This window comes from Dermacentor andersoni, chromosome 9 (genome assembly GCF_023375885.2).
Source record: "Dermacentor andersoni chromosome 9, qqDerAnde1_hic_scaffold, whole genome shotgun sequence".
NCBI lineage: Eukaryota > Metazoa > Arthropoda > Arachnida > Ixodida > Ixodidae > Dermacentor > Dermacentor andersoni.
The window spans coordinates 34,676,020-34,702,745 of record NC_092822.1 but is presented as its reverse complement, the minus strand read 5'-3'; the positions used below and the strand labels follow the sequence as shown (position 1 = coordinate 34,702,745).

Genomic DNA, 26,726 nt, shown 5'->3' with positions numbered 1-26,726 from the left:
TTTATAGGGATTTTGTTGCTTTCTTTATGGGAGGACTACAGTGGCTGTGGAGCCGTTATAGATATCTTTCAGTATTTTTACGTACGGCTCGTCTACACCCTGATTCCGCAATGCCTCCATGACTGCTGAGGCTTTCTCATAATCAATGAAAGCTATATATAATGGTTGGTTATATTCTGCACATTTCTCTATCACCTGATTGATAGTGTGAATATGATCTATTGTTGAGTAGCCTTTACGGAATCCTGCCTGGTCCTTTGGTTGACGGAAGTCTAAGGTGTTCCTGATTCTGTTTGCAATTACCTTAGTAAATACTTTGTAGGCAACGGACAGTAAGCTGATCGGTCTATAATTTTTCAAGTCTTTGGCGTCCCCTTTCTTATGGATTAGGATTATGTTAGCGTTCTTCCAAGATTCCGGTACGCTCGAGGTCATGAGGCATTGTGTATACAGGGTGGCCAGTTTTTCTAGAACAATCTGCCCACCGTCCTTCAACAAATCTGCTGTTACCTGATCCTCCCCGGCTGCCTTCCCCCTTTGCATAGCTCCCAAGGCTTTCCTGACTTCTTCCGGCGTTACTCGTAGGATTTCGAATTCCTCTAGACTATTCTCGCTTCCATTATCATCATGGGTTCCACTCGTACTGTATAAATCTCTATAGAACTCCTCAGCCACTTGAACTATCTCATCCATATTAGTAATGATATTGCCGGCTTTGTCTCTTAACGCATACATCTGATTCTTGCCAATTCCTAGTTTCTTCTTCTCTGCTTTTAGGCTTCCTCCGTTCCTGAGAGCTTGTTCAATTCTATCCATATTATACTTCCTTATGTCAGCTGTCTTACGCTTGTTGATTAACTTCGAACGTTCTGCCAGTTCTATTCTAGCTGTAGGGTTAGAGGCTTTCATACATTGGCGTTTCTTGATCAGATCTTTCGTCTCCTGCGATAGCTTACTGGTATCCTGCCTAACAGAGTGACCGCCGACTTCTATTGCACACTCCTTAATGATGCCCACAAGATTGTCGTTCATTGCTTCAACACTAAGGTCCTCTTCCTAAGTTAAAGCCGAATATCGGTTCTGTAGCTTGATCCGGAATTCTGGTAAACGCAGTGAACGTCCCTAATGGGGCTCAGACTTCAGAACGTCAGAACGTAGTAGCCATTACTAATGAAGCTGCATTATCATAGTCAGTGAGAACTACTCAGTTTATATTGCGCCACGTCCATGGTCTTAGTTACGTAAGTCGCGATTCTAAAGAAAGAAAGAAAATTGGGGAATAACGAAAAACACATTTTCTCGTTTGCTTGTTTTTTGGTATTCGATTAGTGAGCCCACCAGTTAGCAGTGCGCAACTGCTGAAATTGCTAATTTACTGCTTGCGGTCACTTTGTTTAGGAACATTATTAGGACGCTCACGTACGTTCAAAAACAGGCACGTGGGTGCATATAGACCTCATAGTACGCATGTCTGCCCTTACGAACATTCGTAGCGTAAGACAGAGAAAGGGCGAAACGTTTATTAAACAAAGATAACAGAATATAGATTCGTGTGAACGCGGGCCCACGAGAGAGGCCGGGCCGCCTCATTTATTGTCCGCCCCTGGTTGCCTTTCGCGTGACGCCGACTCGATGGAAGCATCGTCACGGGTGGATTAGAAGCGCACATTGGGCGATCGCCTTGTGCTTCGTTCCTGTGGTACACGCTGCAGGCTCTCATTGCTGATTGGCTCGACACGAGCCGTATAGCCAGCGGGCAGAAGTCCTCACAAAGCTGGTGAGGCGGATTAGTGGGTCCCAAGAGACGGGCGGCCTTCGTCGTCTGTGTCATGACCGTTATTCGCGCGCGACGACGTACAACCAGCTGCGCGGTAGGGATCAGTAGCGCATATTGGGCGAGCCCGTTTTCTCCCTTCTCTGGAACAGGCAGCAGCCGGCTCGGCAACTCTGTGCAGTGCAGAAAGTTGCTGAGCCGGCTGCGTATTCTAGAGGAGCCGGATGGAGAATGAGCCTTTAGCTTATTGGTTGATCGCTGCTGATCATTCCGTGGAGCGCCCATTTAGTCGCCGTTGCCCGGAGGGTGATTGTAGGCGGACTTTGGAGGGACCTTTCTTCCGATTTTCGGTGTTCCGGTTGTCTGAAGCGGCAAGTAACTGTCGCTATACCCTTGACCAGGACTGGCTGTTCAGTTTTTGCCTCTGAGTAAACTATGCCGCAAAAATCTTCAACTCAAGTTTGGATTACGAAGCTATACGCTGCTGTGATACGCTCATCTTGCCTATATTACAATCCCGAATCTTAAGCCGCTCACCTCTTTCACTTTTCATCGCTCCTTCGATGAATGTTCGCACTTTCGCCTCTTCTTTTCCTAAAGTTAAGGTGAAAAAGAAAGAGTACGTCCATAAGCTCTGCCTCATATCGTCGGCGTCCTACCCGTACCATGTTGACCGCGAGCCATCGCGGTCATGCACACACACACACACACACACACACACACACACACACACACACACACCTGATCCGCTGCAGACGTGCGTGCGCATTTCTCTCCCCAGGGCCGTGCCGTCGCATAAAATTCTCCCTCTCCCGCCTCCCTCCCCGTCCCGTCTGGCTCGCATCCCCCCCCACGAGACGTGCGACTGACATATTATGCGGCCGGCCTGCCAAACCACCGCCACCATGACCGCCAGCCGTCGTGCATGCAGTGCGACGGTAGTCCTCTTTACGCGAGCACTTCTCGCGGCCGCTTCTCTTGATGACCTGTCCGGCCGGCTCGGTCGGCGGCGAAACGCCACGGCCTCTCCCCTCCGCGGACCTCAATCGTCCACCATGCCACCGTCTGGACAGTGCAGCGTTGCGCCCAGATGGCTTTTTCGCTCTTTTTTCTTTTTGCTGCTTCTCTTCGTGCCTTCCTGCCTGCTTGCTTTTCATTGCGGTCTTTACACGCCGCCTTGTGGTGGCCCCCGCTGTGTGTGCTTTGGGCGCGCTTGAAGGCTGCCGCCGAGCGGCCAACCTTCTTCGCCCTTCCCGACTTGTCAGGTCGCGCACGGAACAACGAGACTTCACTTTCGCTCCGCCAGAGGTCACTGCGAACTGCTGCTGCTGCTGCGGGGCTCCTCGCTCGTGCGTTGTGGTTTTGTAGGTCTTCTCTCGGGGGACCCGAGTGTGCGAAGACGGTGGTGGACACACCGGGCCGTGCATCAAGTTGATGCGGTGGAAGAGTTTGGGGACGCGGTAGTTCTTCGTTGATGTATGTAACACACCCTGTGCGACGCCCCGCATGACTTCCAAGAGTTACGTCCGTGTCTCGCTTCCAGAAGTCCTCGTTGTCTCCGAGGTGTGCGTAGTACGCCCGGTATACTGCGAAAGCGGCAGCCGGACAAGCGCGGTTCTCTTTATTGCCTGTGGGGATTAGGAACAACGAAAGTTCAACGGGGGGGGGAGGGGGGAGGGGAGGGGCCATGCAGCGCTGCCCGGCGACAGCTGTAGTCAAGCGCGCGCCTTGGCTTGGAAGGCGCTTCGACAAGGAAGGTATAGGCTGGTCCCCGTTGTCGCATTACCGTGGTGCCGGTACAGAGCCATAGACAGCACAGTTAGGGACGACGTTAACGCGGCACCGGATTCTGCTGCCGTTAAGGTTAACGACGAAATCTGCACAAATAGGTTGGGCAATTCTTGATTTTTTTTTTCTTTCCTAGAAAATTTGCAGGTTAAGAGCTTTTCTAACGCATTATAATATACCGTAGCGTTCTCTCTACTGCACCACACCCCTCCCTTCACTCCCCCTCCACCTGTATACGCCTGCACGCGTCAATAATAAAGTGATATGTGAATGGTCATGCGAATTAATTAATCCGACCAAAGACCTCTAATGTGCAGCTGACGTTCCGACCTCGGAGCTGTCGCACGGAAGCGATAGCGGAACGTAATGAACAGCAGAAGGCTAAAAGAAAGAAGGTCGCCACCCGCCTAAGGTCGCCGTGAGCGCATGTCTTGAACGACGTTTCGACGTTACGCATTCGTCACCTCCCCCCCCCCCCCCCATTTCTCCCGGGGCTGCCGTAACGGATGTCGTCCTCCCGCAATGAGACGCCACGCGTGAGCGACATCGACGTGACCCCTGGTTGCATCGAGGAGCCGCCAAAAAAGAAAAGAAAAAAAAAGAAGGAAAAAGACGGCGTCGATTTGAAGCTTCGTGACGCGTGACGTATAGGGCAAAGTGGCGTCACACATTGCAGTGGCGCAGTGCACGACCTCGCGTGCTGCCCTCGTACGAGGTGACGTCATATGTGGGGTGCACGCTGTGAGGAATGCACCACTTTGACAACGTATACACGTGGACTATAGCGAACCGATTATGACGATGATGAAAGGTGATGGGGACCTGGTTCTCGTATGGCTAGCAGGTTACAGTATATATGCGCGTTGTCTGGAGCAGTTTTGGCCTGTGGCCGCGGAAAGTGGGGTGCCTTGTTTGATTGATCGGTTGACCGATTGATTCTGCATTGAGGAGGATGCAGGAAGGTGCCACTTTCCTGACACATTCCCGACTCGCGATGTCCTTTAAGAACAAAAAGTATCACTTGCAGTGGTTCAAACGTTAGGGAGCCTTGTCGTGCGATACTAATACGGGATAATAATGGCCGCAGTGTGGACCTCGTCCGCACTTACAGGAAAGAACGCCACGCATGCGCCACACGAATTTGCTGTAATATTGCGATATCGAAGCATCCTCTGCGTTATTGCGTTCAGAGAGGTCACTCCGCAGAGAGCTGCAAAGCGTAGGAAAAGAAAGAAAAAAGTTTGAATTGTTTGAAGAAGCCGTGTCCGGCGACGACAATCTATGAGAACGCGTTAGCGTTTTAACTTTATAGGACACAATTCGCGTTTTCTCTACGTTTATCGCCGCTACACGTATACGACCTCGGAAGCCAAACAAGACAATGACGCGACGGCTTTCCGAGGTGGCACACCAGGATGGCATATGCCACCAAGCCTGCACCACAACATATAGATTACATCTACGACGTTTATGGACCGTTTAGCGGGGCATAGCTTGCAAAATCCACGGCTGCGAATGAAGCTGGCACTGGCGAACCCAGCTGACGTATACAGGGTCCATTAGGAAAGTAATGCGCATGATTTTAGTATGACGCGACTATCTATGGCAGCGCGGTAAAACCGGTCGGGAAATGTGACGAGGGTTCTGTCCTGCCAACGCAGCCGGTCACCATGTACTCCGAAAAGTGTGAGCGGATAAAATGGCGCAAATGCGCAAGGTCTGCACGAAGCTTGTGCCGAAAGTGTTGACGAAAGATCAGAAAGAACTTCGAGTTTCGCGCTGTCAAGAATTGTTGGATTTGATTCAAAATGAGCCGGACTTTTCTTAACTCTGTCGTAAGCGGAGACGAATCCTGGATGTTTGAGTACGACACAGAATCGAAAAGGCAGAGTGGCGAATGGCACACAAAATCCCCCCCCCCCCCCCCCCCCGCCCCCAAGAAAGCGCGGATGAGCGAGTCTCGCATGAAAACGATGTTCATTGTCTTCGTTGACGCCCGAAGAATCGTCCATTTTGAGTTTGTACCGCAGGGAGAAACTGTCAACTCAGCCTTCACCTGGAGGGGCTCAAGAGATTGAAACGCCGAGTCGCGCGCGTGGGGGCTGAAATGAAAGACACGGTCAAGCTCCACCATGACAATGCCTCCAGCCACACGTCCTTCATCGTTACCAACTTCTTGGTCCGGATCACCACCCCGGTGGTTCCCCATACCGTTTACAGTCCCGACTTGGCTCCGCGCAACTTCTTTCTTTTTTCCCGACTGAAGACAGCGCTGAAAGGAAAGCATTGGAAGACCGTAGGAAAAATCCAAAAGCATGTTACAGCGTTCCTGAGAGACATTCCCGTTGAGGACTTTCAGGGTGCTTTCCAGGTGTGGCAGACGCGTATCTGCAAGTGTACTGATGCAGGGGGAGAGTATTTTGAAGAATTTTAACCATTTGTACAGGTCCGGTCAATAAATCTATTTTTCCCATAAAATGCGCATTACTTTCATAATGGACCCTGTATAACGAGAGCACCGATTTAGCTGCTCATCGTTTCCACAGTCTTCGCGACGCTATAGTATTCGCTGGCACAGCTTATCACGACGGGACCTAACCCTCATCCGTTGTCTATGTTTTGGAGTATAGCGTTCACCAATGCCCGCCTCTCCCTCATCGAAATGGCCAGAAGTCCCGAATGTCAAGTTTGTGAGTGCAAAGAGACGAATGCGTGCCAATTCTGAGTGACTGGAATGTTCTGGTTTCGCTCATCATCATCATCGCCTGGTTACGCCCACTGCAGGGCAAAAGCCTCTCCCATACTTCTCCAACTACCCCGGTCATGTGCTAATTGTGGCCATCTTGTTCCTGCAAACTTCTTAATCTCATCTGTCCACCTAACTTTCTGCCGCCATGTACCACGCCATGTACCACGTTCGACAGGCTTGACAACCGTCCCCTTACGGAACACGCAATTATTGAACCTTGGTCCCAGTCGACGTCAACCCGAGGCACTCGAAAAGCGCTAGCGTGTTTAGTAAAAAAAAAAAAAAAAAAAGCATCGGGACTCCATGAGAGACTGCAGTCGCTGTCAATTGGCCTTCTATCCTGGTGTTCCTGCGTACAGATTTTTCTCTTCATATCTTCTATACTTTCCTCCTCACCTTTTCCACGCTTTCCCCATCTCCCAGTGCATATTAGCCAATCCGAAGGTCAATATATGGTCGACCTCTCTGCCTCTCCTTTCCCCTCCATTTTTCACTACTACTTGCAGCTTTCGCCTCGAACAGGTACGCGCATATAAGGACCGCGATGCTGCTTCGCTTTAAAATTCTCCGGGCTTCTTTTTCTGGAGGTCTTCACCCTTTAACGATGTAGATTACGAGAAGAGAGAGAGATTCGCTTCCTCCGGGTCGGAGGCACGTTGACCATCGATGGTCCCTTCCGCGCCGCCGCGATGTCAACGACCTATCACGTTCCAGTGGCACCGGTTGTGCGGCCTATCGGCCGCGTCTGTGCATGGAGGCCTGAAAGCGGCCCTGCACCAACTTTTCGTGCGGTTCGTTATACTCTCCCGATTTGCTTCTTGCCTTCCTTTTTCCTTGAACGCGAATGACGTGGAAGGGAGGAAGGCGTCATTAACTATAGTCCCAAGGCATTTCAAATTGACACTCCAGCGCAATTCTCGAGAAACGTAGTTCCTTCCTCCGATCGAGATGTGGCGCTGTGCTCAACTATAGGTTGCAAGTTAAAATAGAAGGAAAAATCTGTACGATAACACAAAGGGCAGTGCCTTGCTACTTGAGGTTTGAGCTGGTTACTTAAGGACGGAAACAAACCGGAGCAAATACTCGCAACAAGATGAGCTATGTGTATGCTGCAGCAAAGATCCGGAGACCACTCAGCACGTCCTAATGGAATGCGAAGGGAATACTCAGTGAGACTCGGAGGTAACGCACACCTTCGATAAGTGCTTGGATTTAAAGTGGACGGAAGGGCGTCAGCCGGTCAGCAGTCCACATAAGCAAGAGACGTTTAGAGCATTAGCGAAAAAGAAAAGTAGAGGAGAGATTGATACGACAGTATTCGTTAAAGGCGTATGTGGCGGTACAAGGTAGATGGAGATGCTTTGACGAAGAGGAATATGATTAAGGGGGTGTGTACAATGAATGCTAGAATTAAAAGCATGTTTAGCATGCCTGATTAATTCAAGAAGGCTATAGGTGACTATGCGTCACCGCCCCGTTTCGAAGGGGATGCCAATAAATCATCATCATCATCATGATCATCATCATCACCACCACCATCATCATCCTCACCATCATGAGTGGACTGGAGATAGAGCTTTTAGGCGAAGGCCATCTTAGAATACGGGATTGTCAGGGTACAGAGTCCGAGAGCCATCCAGCCCGAGTCGTTCCTTGCTCGACCTTTGTCGACAACTTGGTTCTAGATTGGCTCGTGCCTTGTGACATATGGTATAAAAGAATCCTCTCCGTTCTCATATCGCGTGTTCTCGTTCCACCGTTTTTCCCTCCGAGAATTTGAGTCCCGCGACTCTTCGGCTGGCAGCGGTGAGGCGTTCGTTCGGGCCGATGATTTACGCCTCGCTCGGGCTTAGATTTCCCGGTCGGGAGAAAATTGACATTGCTTTTCGTTCGGACGGGATAAAAAATGAACGAGGAAATATTTCTTTTCATTCGGTTCGCTCCGCGGCCAAAATTAACTTGCTCCGCAGGCGAGCGGTCCGTTAAGCACGTGCCAGCATTCGCGAACTCGGTCTAAAACGCCGCTCCCTGCTTTCCTGCAATGGAAAGTGCGAACTGTTTGGCGAAATTCGCTCGCGCGCGACCACCTTGTGCTTTCCGAAGCGCGACTCAAATGTCTCTGCGTGTCTCGGCCACGTCGGGCTCGTCCCTCATTCTGACCTACATCTATGGCGTGTATGCACATGCAGACCGTGCGAAACTACTCGGTATCGTTTATTAAAAGAAAAAAAAAAGGACTGGGCGAGGAAGCGGTGCGCATGTTCTGGTTTCGGTCGACAGAGGAAACAAATTTGTCCGCGGAACAAGCAATTACCGCTAACGAGCACTTCGAGAAAATGGCCGCCCGTTAGGACTGACTATCGAGAGCGAGCAAGGCCGCGTAAGCAGAGAACCTGTCTGCCATTTGCTTCCTTTCTTTATTTGTTCCACACTGGTCTCTTTCTTTTTCTTTTGTTCCTGTTCGAACCCAACGGTTAGACGTCCACCTTTCAGCGGGAATACACGACGCAAAGTACGCACTCTTGGCTTGTTCCAACGATGCCGCTGCTCCCTTGTCTTTCCTGCGTTAGCGGGCTTCTCTGCGTGCAGGCCTGCCTGCCAGAATTGTTTAGCAGCCTCATTGGTGCGTGCTTTTCAGCGTCTGCTATCTCGGTCAAAGTCGCCCTGACATGGTAGTCAAACTTTTCTCAGTTTGTCGTTGTAACCGACAATACATAGAGAGGCCAATATGATTATATATATATATAAAGAGAGAGAGTTCTCTGCGCACATTTGAACCAGAAATTTCAGTCTGAAATCGCCGCTTCTTCGCCCATCCACATGACAGCGGCCGCAATTTAGGCATGGCTCTTGTAACGTCAAGTGCGGGACCACCGCTGTGTCGTCTGCTCGAAACATTCCGAAGCCACTTGCGCGCCGTGCCAGACTGACCTTATACTGCGCATGCCCCGACACGCAACAGCGTAGCGAGGGCGTTGCGTTGCGAAGGCGGAGCTTCTGCACACGTGTGGACTTGCCAAGTAATCCGGCAACGTTCAATGCGCTTTTCTACTCCATCTCACAAGTCGTTTGCAGAAATGCCGAAAGTACGAGGTGTGCACACAGGTAGTATCCTTGCGAAGCTGGATGTAGTTCCGGGCGTAACTGTCTGAATATTGGCGGGATTAGAGAGTTTTTCTTTTTTGTAGATACGTGATACGTTACAGCGATATGCGTAAAAGGTTAGCACTTTGCGCGTGAGCGTCGTATAGCGCGGATTAATGTGGCGGTGAACTCACGACGCGGCGCGGATGAATACACATCGGCGGGCATTCGGCCTTCCCTTTGGCTAAGGAGTGCTGCAGCTTCTACAGTGCTGCAAACGACCTGCGAAATGGCGTTGGAGCACTTATGCTGAATCAGCGTCGCTTCCACGTGCTATCGTTTCTCATTCGCCCGGACGCGAAAGAGAAAAGCGGAAGGAGATAAGCCAAATTTAACACACGATGGTGTTTTGCCTTGTCTTATTTTGACGTTGTAGATAAGCTGTTTACGTCTTCTCTTGTGCGGCTGAAGCTATCACGCGGCTAAATAATGCGGGACTATATGCAGGAACGCGCTTTCGCACTTCTTGATTCGCACTTGAGCTCTTTGCGCATGCGCCCTCTTTAACTGCCTCCGAGCTTTTACATTCACTGCAACAGAAAGCAGTCCGCCAGAGTATCCCGGCAGCCAGCCCTCAGTCGTTGCGCAGCCAGCTCTCCTCGACTTGCGCTAGTGTTATATAGCTATAGTTTATATTGTTATAATGTTATAGTTCTTGCGCCAGAGCTGTTCGTATGAGAGCAGATACTATAGCCAAACGTGATGCTGGACGGTTTGCGGACCGCAGGCTCGCGCAGTTCGCAAACCTTCGTGGTCGGCTGTACGCCTCTGCTCGCCCATTCTTCCCTCGACAAACATCAAACGCCGCCTAGGGGTCCTCGTGACGTCACTGCTTCGACGCATCGCAGGGCGAATTCGCGCGAACTGCTGCTCGCGTTTTGGCGTGTTGACATTTTCGCAAGTTGTGACTGGTGCGATCCGTAAACACGATCATCGCTCGAGATTACTCGCTGCATACGTTCACAACAAAGATAATCGTGGGCGGGGCAATTATAGTCGTACCAGCATTTAATTTTAACCGTTTCCCAAAAGCTTCGCTTCACGTTAGATTACAACATTAGTGTGTTGAATCTGCATAAGTTGTATTACAGGAAGCGACCGACCGGCCAATGATGAAACGTATTTACGGACAAAAATACCAGGCTTGCGAATTCGGCCCCTGCAAGGTTAGTTCTGCCGGTAGACTCGACCGACGCGCAGGGGGTGCGGTGCGTTCCAGGTTCGATGCCTTGACCAGGACGAATGTTCCTTCGACTGCGAAAGTTAATTTCCCTCCGAGCAACCCACATCCATCGCCTGCTTTGTATAGATTCACGCTTTCTCTTGGGGCGAACGCCCGCGTTCACTTTCGGTTACCACTGTGAGTGCGTGCGGAACCTGTGCGTGGGTTTTTACGATGGGCGGGCGCGCAGGACTAGGTTTGCCAGGAAACGCCTTTTCTTCTCGCGCCCCCCGACTATACGGGCAACCCGGGCTTGTCTGGTCTTGTTTCGTCTAGGCTCGGCTGGGTACCTGTACTTCTCTCGTTATCTGTACGTGTTTTTCTTCTGTGGTTTGATTTTACCCCCTGTTCTCACTGCAGGCGATGCAGAACAACTCGTTCCAGAGAGCGCGCACGTGCGATGCTAATTGTTGTGTTGCGATGTGTTGCGCCCAAGCTCGACGGCTACGCGGCACTCTCAGCTAGATTGATGATCGAAACGCGCGGGACGATCTGTGTCGCCCCCTGCCGTCCGATCTGCTGGCGGTGTCCTTTTTTTGCCCTCCGTTCCGGTGAAGCGGTGGGTGCTGAGGGCGTGGCAGGCCCCGTCCGTGCGCTTGTGCATCGAAGCCGCATTCTGTCGGTTTCGTCGGCAAAAAAACGTGAAGTGAAATAGGATTGACGATGGTGTGCACAAAGTCCCTCCTGTAGAGGCGTGATCGGAACTCTTCGATCGGTAGAGATGCCTGCCCCACGAATCGATAGCGATATCGTGTGCGAGGAGTGTTTTTCCGTGAGCACCGGAGGAACCGGAAGTTGCGGATTATGCGCGGCGTGAAGCAGTGGCCTATTACCGGAAAAATCCTGAATTTGAGGGCACAAAAAGAAAATAAAGCACTGGAACGAGCCGGTGAGACAGGTATGATTAGCCTGCAGTCGGCGATTGGCACACGTTGCCAGCGTTGTGGGTAACTTAACGCGTTTCCTTTTACGGCGACAGCAGTGATGGGCTCTCGAGTCGTTTGAATTTATCCGGAGTTGTGTGTCCTGACGCGTCCAATACTTACACGTTCGCACCGGTTCATCATCGTCGTCATCTTCTTCTTTATATCTTACGTTCAATGCAGGATGAAGCAATTGGGTCTCGATTGGGTCGCAGTGGGTCTGCCTGCGATCTGCAGTTACCCTTGTCCTGTGTCGGCTGATTCCATCCTAAGCCGGCGAACTTGCAAATTTCATGACACGATCTAGTCCTCTGCCGGCCTCGACTGCGCTCCTTTTTGATGCCCTATCTGCAGCTGTAATAGGCCACCGACTCGACGCACATCGCGTCTACCAAAGAAATAACGTTGTTGGTGAGCGATGCATTTTTTTACGAGCACCGTCAAGTCAACCACAATAAATTGGTCCTCGAATCCATCACAGCGTATATGCTTGCAACTCAACTCTATGGCTCGGTGGCGACGTCATTCTGATGCTGAGTATGAGGCCCCGGGTTCGATTCCTGATATATGCAGCCGCGTTGCGAGAAAGGTCAACTTCACAGGTGGGGGGACAAAAAAAGAAAAAAAAAATAGCTCGCCGACGTTCCTTCTCGCTCTTGTTCAACGATAACCCGTGAAAACGGCGAGAGCCGGTTGTCTCGGGATCCTTGTTCTGACGTCACATCTTTCAGGCTTGCCGGCGGCTTTATTCTACGTGTCACGAGAGCAAGCCTGACAAGAGTGATGAAGTGGCCGGGCAAAACCCACAGCGAACGGCAGGGGCAAAAGTTCAGAGGACTCCTCGGAACGCGTGGGCTTCTTGGTTATAGACGTCGCGCTACCGCGGTGGTCCAGGCTTTCTTTCTTTTCTTTCTTTTCTTTCTTTCTTTCTTTCTATCTTTCTTTTCCGGCAACTTGGCTGGGCGACGCCACGTTCACCTGCTACCCCCTTGAGCCGCTTTTTTCGGCTGCCATTTGTCTTTCGTTGTCTTGGCTCCCGCAAGAGGTCGTTGGTGGCGTGTCGATAACCTCTTGCTCCTTGCCCCGTCAATTTGTTTGTTTTTTAAATCGTCGCCCGTGGCGGCCTTGGTCCGTCCGAGTGGATTATCCGTGAGTTAGCACCACCACGCCATCATGTTTTTGTTGTCGTAGCCGTTATATATAGACTTGCGACGGCTTTGATGTGCCAGGAGGGAATCGTCTTCGGTCACTGAGTCGTGAGAAACGGAGGCACGTCCTAGCAGAAAAGCTTAGTTCAACGTTTCGACAGGTCATAGCCTTTCTTATTCAACACAAGGTCCAAGGAAATAAGCTTCACATACTATATATTAGCGTGTGTGTGTGTGTGTGTGTGTGTGTGTGTGTGTGTGTGTGTGTGTGTGTGTGTGTGTGTGTGTGTGTGTGTGTGTGTGTGTGTGTGTGCACGTAAGGTACGCATCGTTGTTTTTACTGTGCTAAGTGCGAACCACAACTGTTACGCGTTGTACCTATAAGTACGGCTTGCGCGTCAAGGACTGCATATCGCTCCAGATTCGACCACATCATCTGAATGCTTATTCTTAAGGTTCTTCAGACTCTTCGGAGTCCCTCTGTGCTATTACTTAAACTGCAACATTTTTTTTAAACGCTAAAGCATTTCTGTATCTTGCCATCTGAACGTTACTGCATCGGGGTTTCTGGCCTTCATGTGATGCTAGCGCCTCGTCGGAACGCTCTGTTGGATCATAAAATTCAGATCCACCCGCATATATCCAGCACACTTGAGGAATGGCGTCGAACTATGACGCTCCGCTATGCAGCAACGACGGCGATGATGATATGATTCCCACGACGAAGACAGCGGTGATGATCTCGCTATAGTCTGCTAGATAATCTCGCTGCTGGTGCTTCCATGGCCATTGTGATAGTGGTGATAACGACCAGCCTTCAGGCGAGTCTTCATTCAAAAGCTCTCTAGTTGACCCATTCAGATTTATTGGATATATCCATGGATTGAATTCTACCGAATTTCTTTTTCTGCGGTTTATAGTCGCATAGATAGATAGATAGATAGATAGATAGATAGATAGATAGATAGATAGATAGATAGATAGATAGATAGATAGATAGAATGAGAATAATCACTAATGGTCAGGGCCGCTAGTCCAGGGCTCCGCTGGCTCTTGCCATCTTCTCAGCTCTCTGGATCAGCTTGAGCTGGTCGCCGAGGGGCTTTCTCGCTACCTTCTAGTACCGCAGTTTCTTTTTTTAAATATCCTAATGGCCAGCTAAGGCATTACATAGGGGGGGGGGGGGGGTTCGGCGAACAGAATGTTGTTGTCCTAATTCGCGTTACAATGGCAGTGCTATCAATCGCACATCTGCTCTTTGTATCTTTACCGTGTCTTCCTGTTTGCAGTAAGGGGTCGCCGTGGCGTGTCGTCAACCTCCAGCTTCTTCGACCTGTCAATCTCTTTTGTTTCGTCGCCGCCAGTCTGTAGCCTGTAGAGCCGAGCGGATGTTAGAGTGTCAACGTGTTATTTCTCTCTCGCTCTCCCTCTCTTTCCTTCAACCGTGGCCTGGTGTCACTCGGCGGACGTCGAGAAGTGATGGGGGCGGATATTGGACGTCTTTGGAAGAAGTAAGCGAGAAAGGATCGTCGGGGGTGCGCGCGGGGTTCGTTGGCCCGTCGCCACAGCGCCGGGTGCAGCAGCATCGCGATAGGGCGTGGGCGACCGCGTGCATCGGCAAGCGTCAGGCATGGACGCCGCCCGCATGTCGTCTCGAGGGTAAACGAGACGAGGAAAGTCACTCTCCCGTATCGCATTTTTCCTTTTTCTTCTTCTTTCTCATCTTTCTGCAAAGGACGATAGCCGGGAAACCAGGGTTAACGAATACGTCGCGTTTCTTCCGTCGCAGACGCTTCCGTCATGTCAGAGCCGATGGATGGACTCTGCAACGGTCGTTGCACGCGCTGTGGGCTAAACGGCGGAAGCGGGGCGCTTATCGTCAACTCATTCGCGGCGTTGAGAGGTGGGACTGTGCTGGGACTGCGTTCGCATTGGATACGGCGTGCCGCTCGACTCTGGAAAAGAAATAATTGACTCGCCTTCCCGACCCTGCGAAAGTGGATGTTCAACGAAGATGTTGAAAACCACCACTACAACTGCTAAGGGAGATGTGCAGTGCTTTGTTGCTTCTTACAGTAATGGTTGTAATGGTAATTTAGAGTAATGGTAACTACGACAGCACGTCGCCGCTGGTACTACTGCCGTTTCTTTTTCCCTTTGCCGCCCGCGTATTCACGCTGCTCCTCTGGAGTCCTATGTGTTGCCTACCCATAGCGGTGCTGCAACAACAATGAAATCAGTTGTTAGACTGGTTCGTTTATATGCGAAAGGCTAGCGTCGCCACTCCCCACGTCGCAAGCTGCCGTCGCCGCGGCAGCTGGCGCAACAGTAAATCTTTACCGGGGAAAACGTACGTGGAGAACGCTAAAGCTGTAAAGCTGCGAGGTTATGGGGAAACAACACGGACACACACACAATTCATGATGGCTGCGCGCAACTTGCGACGACATCTTGCAATCTGAGGTTTTTTGGATTCAAAAAAAAAAAAGAAAAAGAAAAAATGTGCGCGGCCTCCCGAACGAGCAGGTGGAGGCAGTGCATGCTGTGGTGCGGCCAGGCTGCACCCACTTCGCCGCGAGGTTCCCGGGTGCACTGCACCGGGGCTGCACCCTACCTTGAACTCAGTACAATCCATGGACGGGGCTAGTGCAGGGGGCGCTGCTGTACACCTCGGGAGAATCGAGGTACTATACAGGTGCAGCGCACCGTGAATAGCTTGCAGAAGGTGCGGACAAACTTGGTCGAATCGAATACAGTGGCTGGCAGATTGTAGCGGAGCTTTTCGTCTTTGTCACTAGCATGCGTACTCAACGCGCGACGTATGTGTTTCCTTAACCCCGCGCGCCATTGCTGCAGCAGGGACGCGTCCGCGGCCTTGATATATAGCCCGACAGCGGGTGCCTCGTGGGTCCCGTGGTGCGAGAAAATGACCTCCGCCGCGTGCGTAACCGGTGTTACTACTGCGCGACCACTGTGCCCGCCTGCCTTATTTCTTGCTCGTTTTGGTCGCGGCACGAAATGGACGCTATTATGGTTAGCAGGAGGCAGAGGAAACAATAATGGCAAGAGCCATGTGGGTTCCGTCACGAAAAACGAGTGACGCAAAAAGAGAAAGAGAAAAAAAGATGTTGTTGGTTGGAGTGTGAAATACGCAAGCACGCGTTAATGAAAGAAAGCACAGAAATAAACGATGAAAATCCTAAAGTCCACCCACATTGCTTCGTGACCTACAGGCAGTTAGTTGTAAGGTGTCTGTGGCTGCATGCGCCGTATATATGATTTCTAGCCGAAAAAAAAAACTAAAAATAAAGGTTTCGGATGGCGAGAAAGAAGGATTCTACGTATAAAGTCTTCTGGCGGTGATTTATAACGTAAGGATTCCTTTTTCTCGATTTCATTAATCTTTCTTTTATCATCTACATTTCGTGGTTTGCCGATCGCGGTGATGACGTGCGAGAAGCTCCGCTTGCAGCGCTGACGAAGCGCGAGAAGGAATTGCATTGGAATAGAATCGTTACATCATACCAGCCCGTGTCCATGATTTCGGGCCACCTGTGCAGCGTTTCTGTCAATTAAACATAAGGCTTTTTTTTTCCTTTCTTTTTCATTCTTTACCTTTCGCCCACTTCGCGTATAGACGGCTAGTGTGTCCGTGTGAACTGGGCCGATCCCGTGGACAGTGGGTCAATTACTCGCCCTTTATTATTATTTGCCCCTGTATCCGAGACTTTGTTGTCTGAAATAAAGAACCGAACTTGAACTTCCGGCGCATCCAGACAGCAATAATTAGCATAGCCTTCGAGATTAGCATTCGCTACGCGAAGGTAGCCGTCGCTGAGGCGTGGATTTCCGGCACTACACCTATGCGCCCCATATGCATTCTCGCAAGGGGTTTTTGGTGTGATTTGCAACGTGCATGCAACGATCCCGGAGGCAGTACAACGTCACAGAATCCATGCGCGTCGTGGCGTTAACAACGAATAGAGCTAACCAATAAGCGTTCCCGACAGCTTGCCTAAGCGCCCCTTCCGGAAAGCTATATAGCGTGACATTGACTATCATGCTCCTACGGGTTCTGATTGTTGTCATTATTGCACAGTTCACGGGCACGTGAAGAAGCCAGAAACAATCGCAAGAGACATCCGCCATACAGTAGGCCTATCTTCAATCCACATTTCTACGTGCACTTGTATGTAGCGCACCCAGCGGGAATACACTGGATGTATGTCGGCCGGAGCTGGCCGGACGCTGTGTGAGAAGGGTGCAATACGTCACGACTGCGCAGAGGAAAAGGAAGAGGCGAGAAAGAAGTGAGGGAGCAGGCGATATATGGGGTTTCCTGCTTCGCAGTTACTCAGTCGGTCGGTCAGACAGCGAGAGGGGGACGCCAGGTCGGGAGGCCGCGCTATAAAGCAACATCTGGGGTAGAAATTGCGAAAAAGCAAAGAAGGATCAACAAAAGAGAGCACGTCCGAACGAAAAATAAAGGTTAAAATCGCGCCGAAACAAAAAAGAACGAATGAAGTGCGGAGAAGAGAGGGAGAGGGATGTGGTCGACCGCCAGGCCAGCCCTGGTAGCCTGTCGGCCCGGCGATCTCAGTAGTCGCGTACAGCACGGCGAACGCTATACGGATGTTGCCGGCCAATAGAGAAGCTGCGTGCTTTTAGGAACAAACAGGTGGTGCTATTCTGGACAGTGCGGAATTGGAGTCATATTACCGAAGTTTCCATCTTGTATGCTGAGATTGGCTCAAAGCGCGGCCACGCCTTCGCTGATTGGCTCGGAACCGCCAACATGGCGGAACTCGATAATATGGCGCTATTTGGAAGTGTCCAGAACAACACCCACAGACAGAACGAGCAGCAGAGTAGACGTGAACACTTTCGTTAGCCGCCGTTAACCGCCTTCCTTATTTATATCACTTGTGGAAGCTCGTCCAGGCATGGTAATCAGTCCTTATGTGAAAATTCACTTCATACGAACGCGACGTCGCTTTTCGGCCTTATGGCCAAGATTAAAAGGTTGTAAGAGTGCGTAGAATTTTTTTTGGTCCACATTTAAAACCACAGTAGTGCCAGCGCAACTCTGTGTCGTCAAGTCATCCAGAATGTGCGTTCATCCGCGCCTTGCCTCGTGTGCTGCCGCCCCTACGCCCCTCACAGAAATATTATTCCCCACATTACTAACGAATGCCAAAGCGCGTATTGTTACATTTGTGCACGTGAACAAAAAAGTGCCTCGTCGCGAGCGAAAACAACCCAGTTTCGGAACACCTCGTAGCCTCCGCCCTGCTGCGGTGACAAAAAAACCGAGGCCGAGTGCAAGCAACGCATCAGCGCAGGCGCAGATACTCCTTCCCTGTCCTATCACGCTGCGCGCCCTCTCCCCTAAAAGCATCGTCTACGTTCTCTCCTCTGAGCCCCGTCGTCGTCTCTCTCTCTCTCAGCTCGCCGCCTTGGCCTGCTCGCGTGGAACACCGCAAGGGCTCGACGCACGGGGTCGCCATCCGCCGATCCACTTTCTCCGCACGAACTCGTCTCTTTCTTACCTTTCGTTTCTTTACTGCCTTTTTCTCAGCCTTATATCACACCATTGTCCGCTTCTTTATTTCTGTTCTTGTGCTAGAAGCCGCGGCGTTGTGTACGGACGGGCGAATACTCTTTTGTTTTTGTTTTTGGGCCCTTTTCCAGGAATCGGAGGGATTCTGCGCACGTTGCCAGACCTCGATCGCCAACCCCCTGAAGTGAGCGCGTGCGCTTAGCGAACGCAGACTGACTGCTGTTGCTAGCTGCTGCTGCTGCCGACTTTCGCGGCCTGGTTGATTCGCAGCATGGAAGGGGGGGGGGGGGGGGGTGCGTATAGGGGGATCGCTTTGGGTTTCTAGAGCGCGAGCGGTTATGTGGCGATGCGTGCCTTGGATTTAGGGGCGCGTTAAAGAACCGCAGGCCGTACAGAAGTAGTTCGGTGGTCTACTGCGTACAGGGGCTACGGAGTTCTCGTAGTCGACAGTGCTTCTCTGTGGCAAAAAATGCCAGCAGTTATTGTAATACGTTACGTGTGTGGGTGTGTGCGCTTCAGTTATGAGGTGCGCCGAAGGGGGTGGGACTGGCGATGTAGATAAGTAGGAGTTGGATTGGGTAAAGCGACACCGCTCATCGGGCTTAAGCACAGTTCCTGCTGTCATTTCGCTACCATATATATATATAAGACCAATATGTCATAATCCAATATGAACATATCCCTATAGGTTCATATCGGATACATATTCATATGGGTTCATATGGGAACATATCCCACATCAAAAACATGCTTTTCTTTATGTGTCATCTTCGTACGCTCACATTCAGATCACGTGGGACTTGCCCCCATTGATATATGGGAACATGTGGGTTTCTATATGGTCGCCTTTTGTGTTCATGCGGGTTTATTGCGCATAAGGCGAATGGCTCACTTTTCGTATTGAACTCGTGGGTGAGCGTGAAACGAGGCGCGCATAACTCACCGGATTCTACGACGTACGTGGTTATAGGCGGCTTTCTCTTATCTGTTGCTTTTTTTGTCGAGAGATGAACTTGTATTTTTCCATTTGTAATCCTGTGATGTGCGCGAAGAGGTAGCACTTAATTATAAGTTAAGAAGTCTGTTGAAATATTCCGGCACGTAGCAGCATACAGTAACGGGTGGAGTAGTAGCCACATGGAGCGCACTTCCGACGTATTTCCCGCGTCGGCGCGTCTGTTTCGCCAGATTTTATAATCGCACTGTTTCCACGACGACCGAAATGCGCTGTGTGTGATCGATACAGTCTGATCGTTGATGGCACGAAATACATTCGGGCCCATTTAAAGGCGCGGTCTTGGCCAAGCGCGCTATGGACGCCACGGCGCGCAGCGCTGATACGCGCAGGAAGTGCGGGTCATTGGGTTGCTCGTTAAGGGGCGGAATAGGTACTAAATAGTTAACGGTCTTCATGGCACGGCACAATGCGGGCTATCAATCTTCGCAGAACGCGAAAATGTACACCTCGTTTAATAAATGCGCTGCTAAGACAAGCGCACGCTTGTCACCCGAAGCACGCTATAATTCCGCGTGCTAGCCAGCACACCCATAAAGATTCTAGCAGGTTGGCTAGCAGGTTCTAACAGTATGGCTGCTCCGTCCAGCAGATGGAGCAGCCATCTTTCCTACCCACCCGCATGTTGCATGGACGCCTCGTCGTATCATGTGTTCTACTTATAGAGACACGTAAAGAGAAACGCTGAATCAGATTAGACTTAGGAACCTCTCTTTAATAAACCCTATTATTCGTTAATTTCGTGGTAATATGGGATGATTCATAAAAGAGAAAGCAAATGCCAAAGTTCCACATTTTTGAATATCGCGAGCTAACGTCTGCGCCGGTATACGTCAGTGTGACGTCACAGAATCCAAAATACCTTTTGCTGTTAGGACTGTTGGGGCTCAGTGAAAGATGTCTTCAAAGCTGCTAATTTTTTTATGATTGCATCTCCAATAACATACATTATAGTCAATCCTTACCGGTATCAAGTTAACTAGGCCCGACGACACGCTGTCGGAGCCTCGGACGTCATGGTGTGCTGGTGCGGGAACTTCAAGGCTGCGGCGCCACCTGCAGATCAGTTTTTATGTACTTTCTATCTTACCATGACGTCCTCAGTTCGTTCACGGAAAGGGTGGCTTTCTTGGTATTGTAATTTTCTTTTCCCTTTTTTTTAACTTTTGCAGCTAAACCGATTGTTCTCTTTATTGTCGCTTTAAGGGCAAAATGCCTGGTATTGTAAGAACTGCATCAGTCTGGTGACAAAGCACGGCGGGACCATATATCATTTACAGTGCGACGTGGTTCTCTATAAGACAATTACAGTATGCTACGGGTAAATAAAATTCGCCATTATGCGGAACTTAAAGTGTGCATGCAGACGCGAAGCTCTCTGGTTTCGGTCTTACTCTCCGGTGTTGTCGAGAGTTGAACGGCACAGAGTGCATATGACTTGACACCTCTCGGCCCAAACTAAGGTACAGCGAATTACCAAGGCACTGTGGTACAGTGGTACCAACTAAGGTACAAGTGACCAACGAAGGTACGGTGTGACAGTACATCTGGCAGCCAGCATGATGCGGCTGCGGCGGTCACCGAATGCGGCGGACAGCGTCGTACGGCATGTTTCAGTTCGGCGGGTGGTCGCAAAGGCTTCGATGCGAGACGAGCTGGCACCCCTTCTTGGCAGCGTCGCATATACCTGTCGTGATAGCGGCACTTGGCAAAGGTTTTCTGCTGCCTTAACGTCAAGGGCGCGAGTTCGACACCCGATTGCGGAGGCGGCGCGTCGCGGTAGGCATGGCGACGAGCCAAGTCATGTTCGTGACCTGTAGTTGCAATGCGCGTCAGCGCAGGACTCGTTAGCGGGATTAACACTAGTGGCCTGTAGCTGCACTTAAAAGCGCCGCGGGTTAACGACTTGGTGTCCCCTTTCGTGGCACGAGAATATGTGCCTTGCGAACGGTGCTCTGGGCCTCTCGCTTTTATGCATTTTTTTTACGTTCTTGCCATTTTCGTCGTTGTTCTAACCAACGTTGTCCTAACCAACGTAACCAACGTTGTTGACCAACGAGTCATTTCATCAAGGATGAGAAAGATGTTCCCACGACCACCTGAACAAGGTCAGTCGAGTACTTCATCGCTCATATTTGGACGACGTGCCTTTGGAAGCTCGGACCAGCTCGATTCCTGGGAGAGCTCAACGCCAGAACCCATGTACTCTGACAGCGAGTACACCGTAGTCATGGGCCGCCGTATGAAGATACGCCGTATGTCGACTGAGGCGGCTTCATCGAATCAGAGTGAGCAGGAATCCTTCATGGTTTCTTACGTGCTGCTCTCGACGTCACATAGCATGAACTCCCTCAGCAGGCAGTTTCTAATCGAATATTTTGAAAGCGTGGCCCCTGGGCAAATCAACGAGGTCAGGATCAACGCTCGCAGGAACATCCTGACAATAGATGTGAAAAATTGCGCAATACTGGAGAAGTTAAATACCATTCCACAGTTAAGCGCAATTCCCGTCCGCTCCTTTATTACTTACGGGAGGGAAACAACAAGTGGAGTGATTTCCAACGTGGAGCTGGAAATCAAGCATGCGGACCTCAAGATTCTTTTGAGGTCATCGGTGCGCATTCTTGAGATTCACCGCTTGGGGCACTCCCGATGTATCAAGTTAATATTTCCTTCTTCGACATTACCAGCGTCTGTCAAAGTGGGCTACGTGATACACGGTGTACGAACACCCGTTCCGAGGCCTGTTCAGTGCCGGAAATGTCACAAGATATATAGGACATGTGAGCGCTGTTTGTAGAAGCAAAGCCACCTGCTCGCGTTGCGGCGGAGAGCATGATACCACCGACTGTGAGGCGTCCTCATTTAAATGTCCCAACTGTACTGGCTCTCACGAAGCGACTTCGAAGGAATTCCCGAAGATGAAACAAGAGGTTCGTATTCTTCGAAAAATGGCAAGAGACCAATCTTCACGTAAAGAGGCTGCTCAATCTGTTCGCCAAATTGACCAACGCTCGCGACAGAAGCATCACAAAACCATTTCAGGAGAACTACCTAGCGGGGCTCAAGTACCACGACCACCTCTGCCTGTGCGTGCATCGAGGACGGTAACGGCATCCACTGATAATTGAAGGTCGACGAGAGCACGCGGCAAACATTCACCTCCACCGGCTGATACAGACACGGAATGGCCTTTGCTGCCCTCTAGGCCCACGGCCATGCCAGCAGGCCATAGTGGTCCTCTGCGCCGTGAAGCCAAGAACTATAGGGCCAATGAAACCGGTGACACAACGGGCAAGCAAGGAGATGAACACAATGAGAAGGAGAGTGTACAAAAAATGCTGAAGCACCTGGTGGGAGTCAATGCGCGTGATTCTCCGTGGTCTCGAGACTCCGGCCGCTAAAAGTGCCCTACAAGTGCTCGCCCTGCTAGAGCCACTTATCGCAGCTCTTTATATGCTATAAAGGTTTTGTTTGGCGTTGGTGCTGTTCACGCAGAGAGAGGAGGCCCACACACCGGCTTCGTCCTAGCGCCTTTATCTTTAAGTTCACTTGAATTGGTGACTACAGACTTGATACGAAACCTGATAGTGGCTTCTAGGATGACATTCGTGAATGTTTATCGTCAGTGTTGAACTTGCTTTCACCTTTGCGCATCCCTCTTGCTATGTCATCATCATCCCTCATCACACCTTTATGTCCCCGTTACCCCTCCCGCTGTGCAGAGTAGCAGGCTAGAGCGCCTTATCTCAGGCCGACCTCTCTGCCTTCTTTAAATTAAATTATCCCTCTCTCTAGGCACGCCAGCTTAAACAGGACTTCTAGACGGGCTCGTTGGTAGTTTATGACCAAAGCGACGACGCGAGGATAAGACAATGTCTATCGCGGCTCACGCGCTGGTGTTGTTTGAGCGTACTATGTATATGCTTCAGATTCCAGGCGTTGCCTAATCGTTTAGCTGTTTCCGTGTCTATGACCTCAGTGGATAATAACCATTGGCGTCTTTCAAAAAAAAAAAAAAACGCTGCCCATTTTTTTTAGGAGCACGGCCTACGGTTTCACCGCGGGAATGAATTTGTGAAACACTTCCGTCACATGTGTGCGAGATTGGTAACTCTATATGAGAATTGGGACTAATGTCTCGGGAGGTGGGCCTGGAACCAGGTCCCGCGACCTTCCTGCGGCAGTAGGATGCATTTGAATCGACGAATCTATCAATCTCTCAAGAGTCAATAACTACGTCACTAAAACGGCATGCGTACCTTCTGTACGTGAGGCGCTCCACGCGCCATCTGACGAGAAAACACCCGCACAGCTTTTTCCAATAACCTTTCGTGCACTTCCACTCACGCCGTGGCCCGCTGCTCTCTTTTACGCGGCCCTCGTTTATTCGTCTCGCTTTTTTCTCGTCACGCGCTCCCACTTTCTCCGCTCGCCGCCGATGGCCCCCTGTACGCGGCGCCACCGTCGTCCTCGTCGTCGCTCTAGTACACTCTAGTCGCGCCTACGACGCGGCCATTGTTAAAGCCCGCGTGCGCGTCCGGCCCGGCGGGCCAGTCTTCGGGGTCCTGCTGCGGCCCCGCTGGCCGTCGAGGTACGGTCAGCGTTTGACGGCCTGCCCTTTAGCGAAGGCATAGCTGCCCTTTCCTTTGCAGCGCTCACTTTCTTCTTTCGGGTGAGGGCAGATGCTGGCGTCCTCTAGCGGTGGGGCTGCAACGGCTCCGGCGGCCCGCTAATAATCGCTGTCGATCAAACGTCGCCGGCACTCGGCAGGCATGTCGAATGCGCTGACCGCGCATGTCGCGCTCGCCCTACAGCGACGGCGGACGCCGGCTGGTAGCCGACCCCCACACGTGGCCCCCAGGTTTCCGAGGCAGCCGATAAAGCGCTGCCCCGCATCCCCTTCATAGAGGGTCCTCAGTGCGCTATGGGCCTCTGCACTGCGCGTTTCCTCACGTCTTTTCTTTATTCTCCTGTTCAAAGTGACTTTCCGTGAACTCTTTCTGAAGTGCCCGTGAACTCTAGAGACTGTTGTCTTACAGTCTGTATAAGCCAGATTGCGAGCAATGTGATAACTTACACTTTTGTAGATGCGTAGACGGGCATATATACCACCTACGCATAAACTATAACTTTGTGTGTATAGGGCATCCCTGTCACCTCTCGCCTGCAATCGATTGCGCAATACAAAATGCGTGTTCCGTTTAACAATGCACCGTAGAGTACGCACACATGAAGAACTCCCTAATCGATGGAGCAAGCCTGAGCGAAGTTGGCTCCAATGTGGCCAGTATATATATATATATATATATATATATATATATGGAATATCTCATTTCATTATTATACGGTTGTTGTTGTATACAGCCAGTGCGTCGTTTTTCAAGGAATGGCGACAGCCTTACAGTTCTCCATGTTCTGGTCCAGTGCAGGGAAATAGAAACTGTGCGTAAAAAGCACTTTCATTCTGCGTTTCGTCGGAATATTACACTTCACCCAGCATTTTTCTTGGCAACGAACCGCTTTTTAACATGGAAGGAGTTTTCAGTTTTTTAGATGAACTCAACATCTTTGAAATCATTTGGCCGGGTTATGTGTATCACCACCTCGCCTTTAAAGCTGCAGCTGCACTGACATACGTTTTTACTTTACTTCAAGAGCCCTGTGGAGGCAGCGGTGCTTGTATGCATCCTAATATATCACTTCTTCATATACCGAAACTTTTATGTCATTTTTTTATCGTGAGTCCTTGTCGCCATTTCGATGCTTATATATTTATCGCAGTTTACAACGACCCGTTTTTAGGCCTCTTTGCAGCCACATCACAGCTACATTTGGGACTCACTTTGATCGTGTCATACAGATTACTTACACAATTGATTACCACATGTCATGGCGTTCTTTGACCATGGCCGGCCCTTGCCCCATTAAATGTCATGCATCCGCATCATGAGTGCGTGGTTTTATAGCGTATACCGCTGTACCGTTCTGCCCTACCATTAGAACTACCTGGTTACCTATACTTCACCTTCACGCATTCTTCCCTCTATCCCGCTTTCCTCTCTCTGTTCCCCCTTTCCATTCTCCCATTGTAGGGCAGCAAACCGGACGCTCGTCTGGTTGTCCTCCCTGCCTTTCCTCTCTATGTTATCTCTCTCTCTTTCTCTCCCAGGAACCGCGTCGCGTGGTCAGTGTTAAAACGTCACGTTCTCCGATGACACGCGGCGCATGTAGAAAACGGCGAGGGGGGAAAAAAGAAAAGAAAAAAGAGCGACCGCAGCGATTTGCGCGGCCACCAGAGGAAGCTACGCTGTCAACTTGGTTATCGTTCCGGCGCTTTCCCATACGGCTCGCGCTGCTGCGCGCTGTGCCGCGACTGTATGGGAGAAACGCAAAGCGTACGCGGGCAAGGGGAAGCCGAGCTGCAGTATTATCGCGATAATCTGCCGAACCACGCCCGCCCCTGATGCTCGCACAGCAGCGCTTCGGCTGACGGTATCATCTGTAATAACGGGGGGTGGGGGGGATATCTCTCGCGGAAACACACACACACGCACACACACACACGCACACACACGTGTATACGCGAGAGCCGCGCCGCTTCTTGCTCGTCTCGGAACATTATGGGGCGAGGGAGAATTGCGTAACAATGGAAAGGCCGGTGTTGCATTTCTCCCTCCCCCCTCTCTCTCGTTTTGTCTTAAGCGGTATGCAGGGTCTGCGCACAAAGCGCGTTCCCATATGCTCCCCGCTTTCGTTGTTGCAGCGTACACACACACACACCACACGCACACGCGGCGTTCGTCCGTCCCGGTTAAAAGCCGATCCCGCATGCGAGGATCGTGATACCCCGCGCGCGCCGTTATACAGCGGCCGACGGTATAGTCCGGCCGTTGTGGTATGTACCTAAGTGGCCACGTTTATGTAGAGGAAAACTCCCGTGTGCGGTAGGTCCCTGGTCTCTCTACAACCTCCCCTCCTCCCCCCTCTCAACAACCCACCCGCGCGTTTTAAATCGCATTTCTCAAATTGCTCTGCCAACTTGCATATAGGCTGCTGCGTGCTGCGCTTTAGTTGTGGCTGTGCGCTCTACGAGTCGTGCGCACTGAAGTCTAGCCTGGACTCGTTGGTTCATTTCTTCCTTTCCCTTCGTTTCGGCTTTGTGTGTGCGTACCCCCTCCTCAGCTTTTTTTGAGGTTGCCGCTGTATCCAAGGTCGCGATCGTGTTGCCTTCTGCTTTGTCCGGCTCCAACCCCGGTGGCCGGAATACGTTACTTGCACGCTTCGAAGATTTTCGTTTGGGAAGCGTGTTGGTGGGGAAGCTTGCTCCATTGTCGATTTCGCATCTAGTTACGCCGCTCGCTTGGGTCTATGGGTGTGCGTATAGCTATGCGTTAGCGATG

At 50.9% G+C, this 26,726-nt stretch overlaps 1 protein-coding gene across 1 annotated transcript in view; it reads left to right on the top strand.

Annotated features, from left to right (window-relative positions):
• Window positions 1-26,726, top strand: part of LOC126527414 (uncharacterized) — a 157,841-nt gene that overhangs the window by 18,270 nt on the left and 112,845 nt on the right. The window lies entirely within an intron of this gene.